The 11,228-nt window shown below is 37.6% G+C and overlaps 1 long non-coding RNA gene across 1 annotated transcript; it reads left to right on the top strand.

The window, feature by feature from the left end:
• The first annotated feature begins 1,163 nt into the window (after positions 1-1,163).
• LOC148159544 (uncharacterized) lies at positions 1,164-1,978 on the top strand. Its single transcript, XR_015763160.1, has 2 exons — positions 1,164-1,534; positions 1,625-1,978. It is a non-coding gene; the product is annotated as an uncharacterized LOC148159544 (long non-coding RNA).
• Positions 1,979-11,228: the final 9,250 nt, after the last annotated feature.

Consider the following 11,228-nt stretch of genomic DNA (forward strand, 5'->3'; position numbering starts at 1 on the left):
GAACGGCTGTGTGCTTTGTAATATGCTCTTCATTCATCGATATCAGAATTTTCCATTCCTATTCTATTGTTATAGCCACTAAGCATATTTAAATATAATGAACTATGTATTAAAAACATACTTAAAAAATACAATTGTTTATAAATGTAGCTTTGATAGATGTTTGAATATGGTTTACAGTAACAAAAAAGTGTGTTATGATCGATTAAATGCGCTGATACGTCATTGTGCTGCTAAACACATAACGCTGAGTGGAGTGGAGTACCGCTCCAAGATGGCCGCCCTAAATCTCGTCAGCGACAATAGGCGAGAGCGGTCCATGAGGGTCTATCCTTATATTATGTCTATGGCAGGGAACAGACGCTGTTCAAATTTGCCATTTTTACTCGCATTATATTGCCTTAAAAGTCGAGGGCCTTGACAGTAGTTACTAATTTTGGTAAATTCAAGCTGGTGACGTCCTAGTCCGAGTTAGACGACAACACAACTAGACAACAGCTGATGGAAATGAAATTGTGTCACAAAAGGAGCCCGGAGGGACGAAGGATGCTAACGTGTTGCTAGCTAGCGGTAAGTTTGCTTATTAATTATCTTCATCTAATTATAAACAGTGCAGTAAAGATATACGTTGGTTTCATAAATAATTATTTTATCAATTTTATTGTGACTTTTATGATTATTACTATAGCAATCATTCAACTTCGTGTTATAAATGCATGGAGGCTCTGTTTGTTGCGACTTATATATTTATTCATAAACTTAACCTGGTTTTAATTAAGCTCCTTATGACAGAGAGACTTTGATATTGTGAGGTTGTTGTTATAACTTGTTCATCAATGTTTTAATCTTCAACATATGTTTGCAGTCTAAGTAAATGAAAATGAAAGATGAAGCCAGAGAGATCAGGTGTTAGAAAACTTAAAGACTTTCCTGTCTCAGAAGAAGCTCTGGCTCCACCAGATCAACAACCAGCTCTGAGGATGAACCTCCACATCGTCTTCATGATGCAAGTTTGTTTTTGTTTTTTCAATGAGGAGCTAGCTACATTTTCAACAACAAAAACTGCTGTGTTACCAACACCAAGTGCTTAATAAACATGATTTGATTTAAAGACAACTGGACAGAATTTTTCTCCTTGTTAATCTAACATTTCTCCTTCATACATTTTATTTGTTGTTGGCTTTCAGGGCCTTGTGATGGACTGGTGACCTGTCCATGGTGAACCCTGCCTCTCATCTGATGGCTGCTGGAGATGGGCACCACCAGCCCCCCTCACCACCCTGCAAGGATCAGCGTGTTCAGATCATGGATGGAAAGATGTTAAGGTAGTTTGTCTCCTTAAGTCCACACTTAAAGCAGCTTCATAGTTAATACCAACATCAGCTGAATTTATGATACTGCTGATTATTTATCTACTTCTAACATAAACAGGCAAAGACATCCAGAAATGTTTTTACCCCCCAGGCATCGGGTCCCAATCATCATCAGTTCTGATGATGTCACATACATGGCGAGTCCATAACGTCTTAAAATTGTAAGTATTATTTTTTTATTTGCCATTTTTCTGTACATGTTAAATACAAATGCTTTCTGTTTAATTGCTCTATTGTTCTTTTTTTTGTAGGTTTCTTTTTTGTAGGTGCAGTGAACGGGAATGTTCTGTCGTTGATCCTCACTTTCATTTTTTATTGTCACACTTAAGTTTTCATGTTCATTGTGTTCACTTTAGATGTGTAAACTGATCATTTATGTAAAGTTCATAAAGTTTTTAGTAAAATTGGACAATTTTAAAATGTCATTAATAAAACAAAATATTTGAATTACCTTGAACATCTTGTGTAATTAATCTTTCTATGTAATTGTAGCATAAAACAATGTAAGTACTGTAGTGTAATTATGTATGTAATGTACAAAGTAAAGACTTATGAGTAATTAAAATTGTACTTTATTAGCAATAGCAGTAAATCAAAAATAAAAATTAAGTGTAATTTAAATACATTACTTATATATTAGTAGTAAAAAATATACTTTTAATATATATTATATTTAAAATAAATTTTTTAATATAATTCTATGACAGAATTAGTACACTCAATATAAAAATGAAGCTGTTGAATATTACAGATAATATTCAAGTATACCAAGTACAACTTGAAGTTGTTCCAAAAAAGTATGGTGAAGTATACTAAGTATACTAAAAGTTGTAATTTTATACAACTTAAGTACTACTAAAGTATACGAAGTATAAAATTAGTTGTTCCAAAATAGTACAGTTCAAGTACATCAATCAAAGTATGCTAAAGTATGTCAAAATTTAGTATACTAAAGCATACTGTTGTTTTACTTGGATACCACTTCCTGATTCTCTAACATCATCCCAAAACATCACAGAATACTAAAGGGAAATAGAGGGAGAGTGAAAGAGGGAGAGGCACATGTTCTCAGAGTGCATTGTGAAGAGGAATGCCATTGAATTTGGGTGTTTCTTTTTTCATTCACCAGCCTCTTTTGTGTGGCGGCTAAGGAAGTCCATTGTACAGGCAGACACCCTGAGAAAAAAAAGGCGAGCTTGGAGCGTTGTCTCACGGTGCTTCGGCAGTGTTCCAATCCTAAAAAGACACAAATGAAGTTCTGCCTTCGGAAGCAGCCGGCCTGAAACAAGAGACAATGCCACGGAGCAACTTTGAAGAGCAGCAACAATTAAAAATGCAGCTTCACTACATTAATTATGCATTCATGCTTTTGTCTTCTTTTGGCTTTTTTTAAGGAGTGACAGAGCTGTGAGCTTTAACATTCAACAGGTCTGAGGCAGAGAGAGATTACAGTGAAAAAAAGCATGCAAATGGTTCACCAGATGCTGTTGTTCAAATGGACGGAGTGAAAGATGTCCGTTGGCTGGTGAGTTTTAGGGGATTATTCCCACTAACAGGAACCTGTTCAATTAGAAATAGAGAACAGAGAATTGAGCCTGAGTGAAAGGAAAGACAAACCCACAGCAAATAAAAAAACAAATTGTTGAGAGTTAGGTTTATTTTGCAGAACATGTTGCTAGGAAACTCAGAGTTACAGCTCAGGGTTGCACTTTACAGACTCTTTCTTCAAGACTTTTCTTCTCTCTCCTCTCCTGACTGCAAGCTCAACACGAATAAAGCAGCTTTCAGAAGGCAGTGAGGTCAATTTCTGCTGGTGGGCAGCTTTGTCAGGTGGATGTTTTGCTTGAATTTGTCAGCAAAGCCTTCCAATTATCTTCCAATGGATGTTTAATTCAGGGAAAACATCTGTGTAATATGATCAGATTTCTCTAATTTACTACAAATCCAAATAAATCGAAGGCACATGTGTCAAACTCAAGGCCAAATCTGGCCCTCGGTAGCTTTTTATGTGGCCCTCTCGACTCCAGACTCCAAAATACATAAATCAGCCACTTCAATTTTTTGCAATTCCATGATTGCAAAAATTCATGCAAAATCAACAGATTCCTGCATTGTTTTGCGCCAATGCATAACTTGGAGTTTATTGCGAAGTTTACAAAAAAATTGTCAAAAACATTGGATTTATGTGACTGCTAACTCGCACCTGCAGGTGGCAGTATTTCTTACTTTTACGACACTGCTATCTCAGCCTGATTCTGTTTTATGTGGCGAGTTACATTTAGACCAGGGTCGTAACTACATATTATTCAGGTGGGTGCAAACACATAAATCGACCCCCCCGACACAAAGGTAAGTGAAAGGTAAAACTCGCTACATTTACCCCGTTATGGGCGCGAGGTGAAGGAGCGTAAGGGTGCTCAAGTGTATGCGAAAACATCATCGGCGCACCGCCCCCTCCGGACGGGGTTTTGACGCCCCCTCTGGTGCAGCTCCCCTATGCGTTGCATGAGCTGCATGCCCCACTTTTTGTGCCACTGATTTAGACATAAGCGCAAATATTGTAAAATTCAATAACATTTAATTTAAAAAAGCTGGTCATTCATGAGGTCATTCATGATCTTGTTATGGCCCAAAATGAAAATAAATTTGACACACATGATCTAAGGTATTGATAAATGTTCTTCTCAAGTGCCTAAAATGCCTAAAGATAACTTATTTTGTTGTTATCTTATTCTGTGTCAGATTGAGGATAAACTGTTGGTCACAGATGTGGTATCTGATTTTTTACATATTGAACAGTATTATAATTGAGTACATTGCCCAATCTGTGTAAAAAAAAAAAAAAAACTCTGGGCCTTTGGGCTATATTGTTCCTGGCCTTGAATTCTTGTGCAATTCCACATGCAAAAATCTAGATTCTAGCACAGTCTGGGCTTTCTCCTATTCACTTGTATTCTCTCTGGTAGATTTTTAACAGGCTACTCAGGAAACAGAAGGAGAAGTTGTGAACATTGTCATTGATTTTCTGCGCTGTTTTAGAATTCCAGTCTGCCTGTAGTTTTATCAATGGCAGGGGAGGAAGTGGAGGAAGCTGTTCGGTACTTGTTTGTCCCGCTTCCAAATACTGAATTAACATGTGTCAAACTCAAGACCAAACTAGGCAGTTCAGCTCAGCTCTTCTCTTTTCGCAGTGGAGGATGGTTGTTTACACTGCAGGCAATATCTAGTAAGCTTCATAGCATCAAACTAATGCAGTACATACGACAAACATTAGTGATTGGCTAAAATTGAAAACTTTAACACAGCCAAGAGTAATGTGCCTCAGTGTTTGTGTTCCCCTGCAGTTATCATGGTGCATAATAAGCATCTACACTTTGATATATTGTATAGAAACAAAAAATAAATACTCATTTCCAAGAGGGATACTAATCAACATATAAGTTTTTAAGCACACCATAGACGGATCATTTGTAGATCAGAGAAAAGATCAGAAAAAAAATCTAACTAAAGCAAAACTAACAAACACAAATCAGCAACACCCATTGATATGTATTTGGTATTATTCAATGGTACTATTTTGTGTTCTATGTGGAAGAACACTAAGTGTGGTATATGAAGGTGTTGATCTCCTTATATTCTTCGGCAAAATGTCTAATAATGCAAGTTATGTTCCACTGAGGTTCTGTTGAGTTTATATAGTTAAGTTATGAGGAAGAACATAACACCCATATAAACCAAAAATTCAACAACTTTTCCCTTTCCACACCACCTTCCTTCATCGTATGTCACTCACTTTTTATGCAGTCATATGTTTGACCATCAGCACATATTCAAATGTATGTATGCATAAATATAATTAAACAATTGCATGAGATGTAACACTAATGGGCTACTTTGAAGATAGTCCAATAAGGTTCATATCACACCTGGTCAGTTAACCCATAAAATACAAGGTGTATGTGGTAAGCAATCTCTGCATTTTTCTTTGTGAGGTTGCATTTTGGTTGTTTTTTTTTGGGGGGGGGGGTTTCTTTACAACTTTTAGCATTTAATTTTTGTGTTATGTATTCACAAAACGAATGACGATATTTGGTCTTTTGTTCGACCATGATTCTTGGCTCGGATCACTTTGGTGGATTTTTCTAAATTTGCCAGATGTGGAGTTTAGGGGGGTTAGTTACACTTTAGTGTCGTCCTCGTTTGCAATTCCCTTGGATCTCAATGTCCTCCACCTTTTCAGACAATGTAATGAGTGGCGTCTTAATTTTTGTTAGTGTTTGTATGTCGACTGTTTTTCTGTCTATATGTTTTGTGAGGTTGTCCGTTTCTTGGATGGCCTGGAGGAGAGGTGAAGGATGTCTCTTTTTCTCTGTCCATCATGTTTCTTTGTAGTTGTAGCATGTCTGTGAGGTTTGAGTTATAGTTTTCTCTCGTTTTGTCGAAAATTGTAGCTAGCCTTACAAAAATGGAAAAGCTATGAGAAACTGTCAGGATAAAGGCAGTTGCTAAACCCTACCAGTGAGAGCCAGTGAGACAGGTCTGCATCTGCTACTGCCCTCATCTAAGATTTGATCAATCTATCCTTGGTAAATAGTCACACACCACAGGCTTTTAGGATAGCTGTAATTAAACCTCTTCTGAAAGGGATAATATGTAAAAATAAACTTTTTTGAGCTTACATAACAGTTGTTTTCCCTCATTTGAAACATACATTGCGTGCAAGGATTGAGGCAACTGATACATGTGATATGGGTGTGGGGTCGGTTGGACCCCATTTGTTAACACTTGTGTTAACAAATGGGGTTAATCAAAGCAACCCTTGGGTTGCTTTGATTCTTTCATGCATGTTTGAGAAATTCTTGAATCTCTTGTGGCGACAATTCAGCTGTGCAGAATGCTTGGAGGGACGAAGCGCCACCTACGAGGACAAAGCTTCTTCTTAGAGCTGCAGTTTGCAAGCTTCCATCTCCTCCACGTTTCCGCCTCGCAGAGCAGCCCTTACACCAGCAATAGTACTTGACTCCATACTACGGAGCCTCTAAAAAGATTTTAAGGAAAAAAAATCTACTCTTTTATGTGAGATGCTATCTGGTGCACACAAGAAAGTTGTGATTTTCCTTTAAGTTCCCTTTAGGGGCTCTGTAGAATACCTAAATGATTCAGTGGTATTTTAATGTGAACTGGTAAAAACAAAAACAAAAAAACAAACAAACAGATAAGAAAGCAGAATTGGACAAAACTCATTCACTGACTGAACAGACAAAGCACCAGGATTAACTAAGCCTGGCTGTTAGTCTCGTCTGGAGCAGGCTAACTGTGCAGGATGAATCACCATGGTAACTTGTTCTCTACTCCATTTGTGAAACCAAATCTGCAACCGACTACTTCAGCCAGGATATCAGGAAAATCCCGGCTCAATCTGCTATCCTGATTTTGTGAAAGACTCAGAACTATAGGCGTAAATCCCGGGGGGGTCTGGGGGGTCCAGACACCCCCAATCTTGGAAAAGTCTAAAATTGCCCCCCCCCCCCAAAAAAAAGAAAAGATTTAAGAACATTTGCATTTAAATAATATCAATATGAAAAGGCAAAAGAAACAAAGAACGAACTAAATCTGCCATTTATCTCAGAAAAAAATAAGAATTCATTTTTAGGTCACCCCTACCATTGTTAGAACAATGGTTCAGTCCAAAGTGAAGGAGGAGCAACAGCACAGGCTCATTAGAGCCGCTGAAGTAAGGAGCTAGCTGTTAGCTGTTGCTCTGCAGCACAAACATAAAACCCTCCAGTAAGTAAATACTTAAGACATGTAACACCTTTTATTTACTTTCACTGAACACATCACAATAAAGATCAGACTGCAGTTTATTTTCTTACTTTGACTGAATCATGATAAGCTGCCTCGTTAGCAAAACTGCTACACTGCTTTCATAGACTTAAGCTTTCTTGTCAAAGGTAGCAAACATCTCATTCATATTTAACTCTTTAACTTTTAGTTAATTAGAAGAGTTTGAAACAGGAGGAGGGGCTGAGCAAGTGGACCAGCTCAGAGTGTGGGAGCCGAGAACAGAAGAGAGAACAGATAGAAAAACACTAAAATGTTATGCCTTTATTTCTCACTGCCTTCAATGTAAAGCCTTTAAAACCACAAAATAAAATCTGGATATTTTTCTATGTAAACCCTTGTGCTTAAAATGTTACGCTTAAGTTATAATACCCCCCAGATATTCATTTCTATCTACCTGTTGGTTCTCCGTCACCCAGGACATGACAAAACTAAAAATAGGCTTGAAAATAAAGCAACTTAACAAGTTATAATTTAAATAGGCCATAACTTGTATTGGGAGCCATTTCAATAAATCAATGTTTATAAGGAATTTTATTAAGAGCAGTTACTCATTAAAGCTTTTTTATTTAGAACCTTAACATTTTGTAAAGGTGTAGCAGATCAGTGAGACTGAAGAAAACTTGTATAGAAGCAACATTTGAGTTTTAATTTTATTTCTCAATAAGTTGCTTACTGAGAAAAACACGTTTGATGTGGATTACTAGTCATTTTTGGTCCTGCTGCTTGAATGTGGTTTAAAAACTCTTTAAACCACATTTTATGTTACATTTCAATGTAACTTTGCCGACCCCCCCAAAATTGGTCTTAAGAAACTTTCCTGTTTGTGGTCCCCCCCAATCATGAGATGGGATCTACACCCTTGCTCAGAACAAATCTATAGGTTTGTATTCCATAAGTATATTTATGGCAGGTGGGAGTGCAAAATGCTTGATATCACCAAGCGCTGTCTTTTCCATGCAGATCCTCCATGGAGCTTGAGTCTCCAAGCCGAGATTCCACCTCAGAGAGTGACTCCCCACTCAGCTCCTTCAGACTAACGACAGCAGCAATTGGCAAACACCTGGTGGTATGTACATCTGCTGAGCTCATTATAGGAACTATTGTTAAATCCTTGAAAGAGGAGTGTTGTGATGGCATGCTGAAAGCGGAATGTTATAAAGAGTAGGAGGTTCCTAAAGAGACAAATGCCCAATTTCTGGAACAGACACTTCAAAATGTGCAGAGCAGTGTTAAGTTGGTCTTTTATAACAGTCTATAACAGGGGTGGGCAATCCTGGTCCTCGAGGTCCGGTGTCCTGCAACTCTTAGATGTCTCCCTGGTCCAACACACTTGAGTCCAACAGCTGAATCTCCTCCTAAGTGCAGTCAGATTCTCCAGAGTCCTGCTCATGACTTCATTATTTGACTCAGGTGTGTTGAAGCAGAGATACATCTAAAAGTTACAGGAGACCGGCCCTCGAGGCCTGGAGTTGCCCACCCCTGGTCTGTAATATAATATGTATTTAAAGGACTCCCTAAGCTTCAATCAGAAGCTAACTTCAGCGGAGCGGCCACTTCGTCCAAACTATGAAAAACCTGACAGTGAATCTCTGAGTCCATGAGAGCCACTAACTGAAACACATTCTGTCTGAATGTCCACAAAAAATAATATAGTCAGGAGTTATAACGCTATTTTCTAGCTTTTGCTTGTTGATAAACTGCCGGCCACTTTTGTTGATGCCAAGTAGAGTGTACTGCTAACCAACCAATAGACAGAAGTTGAAGCCTACCTATTGGTTATGCAATTCTACCTCATTTGCATAACAAGGCAGAATTGCATAAGGAAAAGTAAAAAAAATGGAGACAAGGTGTCATGAGGTGTGGTTGGTGGTGGTGACCCAGGTAGTGATGATGATGAATTTAATAAAGAGAGCTCAAACACAGTCCAACACAGGCGCCACGGCAGAGAGTTAGCACACAGCTAATTACCGGTAGCAACTGAAAGAGAGGACTGAAAACGAGAGCTGAACCAACACAGGACTTTATAGTTCCACTGTGGTGGCAAGCAGACAAATGACATACGACGAGGATCCGACAAGAGACAAAGACAACAGGTGGGACTAAATACACAGGGAGGGTAATCAAGGAATGAGACACACCTGGGAAGCAATCAACGGGGAAGACGCAGAAACAGAGACTCAGGACAGAAACTGAACACAGAAAAACCTTACAATAAATACACAGAAATACGGATCATGACACAAGGTAATGAGAAAAGAAAAGAACACTTGCATAAGAAAAAGACAAAACATGTGTTGTGGGGGTGCAGTGGTAAAAACAACCCTCATAAGGAGGCCTTAGTTCTCAATAACCTTTGCCCTATGTCTTCCCCTTCTCTCATGAAACGACAATAGAATCAATAAAACACACAAAAAAATATTTAAGTTTCTTGATGGAAACACATTTATAAGAAAAAGGAAAAACATTTCCTTTTAATTACAGTGTGTAAGGAAAAGGAAAAGGTTTTCAATGGATTTCAGTGCAGTGGTGTCTTAATTTTTTCCAGAGTTGTTATGTTTCTGCTTTTATTTTTAATTATGTCAGTTTAATATAGCAGTGTTCCTGGAAAATACACAATACTGCAGTTTGATTCTTCAAGATAATACACTCATACATGTTAGCTACACGGTCGTTGAGTGGTGGCTTTTATCATTGGCAGTTAAAATATTGGAAAAATTCTTGTTTCTCATGTATTTGATTAAATTTTTCTTGACCAGAATTAACAGAAATGACTAATTGTAAAACAAAAAAAAATTCAGTAGAAAACAAAGAATCATTAATAAAAGTAAAATACTTAAAGTAATACAACAAAAATGTTGCTGTATCTACTCTAAATAGATAAAAGAAAAAAATAAGATCTTGTAATTTTGGGAAAACTGATCCTTACAAGCAAGATCCTTGCCGCAGTCGCCTCCCTCCTTCTTCACCTCCAATCAATTCAAAGAGGTCATGTAGCACAAAAATGGACCAAACATCATTACACACCCACGTCACTACACTCAACACCCCCTTCCGGAAGTTGTAGGCCAGACTCTGGGACTGGTAACAATCTACTAGCAGATTCAAAGCCCTTCAGGAACTTTATTGACTATATATGGATTTTGAGTCACATCAGGCAAAGTTGAACCCATTTTTTGGTGGCATGACTCAAGATGACAATTGACCACACTAAGAGTGATAGATCACATCTCAAAAATGAAAATAAATAAATAAATCATTTAGGGCAGATTTCAACCAGCAAAGGAAAATTAGTCATTCACTTACTGACGTCACTGGCATTTCTAGGTCCTGCATGTTTTTGGCAATCTCTCAGATTTTTGCATAAAAGTGGGATTGTGTATATTCATTTTGGGTTTGGAGCTGTTGAACTGTCACTTATTAATGTCACAAAGTAAATACTAAAGAATACACAGTCAATGACACAATTCAATCGATTGTCCACCGATGCTACATGCTGGTCTGGAAGGAGAATGCTGCAGTTCAATTACTGCATTTCCATTACAAATGTGCTCAAATCTTTGTCTAAATTCTGCTAATGTAAAAGCAAACAAAAAAAATTTCTACTGTGATTAAATAACAGTTGTTCACGTGTAATTAAAAAAATCACATGTGAACAATGTTGTTCATGCGATAAGTCATTTTAAATCATGGCAGGAATAGATGTAAACACTTACATAAAATATATTCATAATTCAGCCATAGTGCTCATCATCTATCATCCATCAGAGGAGATGTCACCGTCTTATTGGAGCGGGTACGTATGCAGCATTTTGTGGAAATTATAGTTGGACATTTTTTATATAACAGTTATAGATTGAACACATTCGAAAGAAAACTTTTTATGAACTGTGTGATGCTGTGAGAGCTTTGGTGGAGCCAGCTGCTCATAGTCTGGAAAAAAATAAACAAACAACCATCATCCTCCTACTCCTGTCATCTACTTCAATGTTTTTGCCAGTAGTAACATCT

Source organism: Poecilia mexicana, unplaced genomic scaffold (genome assembly GCF_051168715.1).
Source record: "Poecilia mexicana isolate PSO_F unplaced genomic scaffold, ASM5116871v1 scaffold_6, whole genome shotgun sequence".
Taxonomy (NCBI): Eukaryota; Metazoa; Chordata; class Actinopteri; order Cyprinodontiformes; family Poeciliidae; genus Poecilia; species Poecilia mexicana.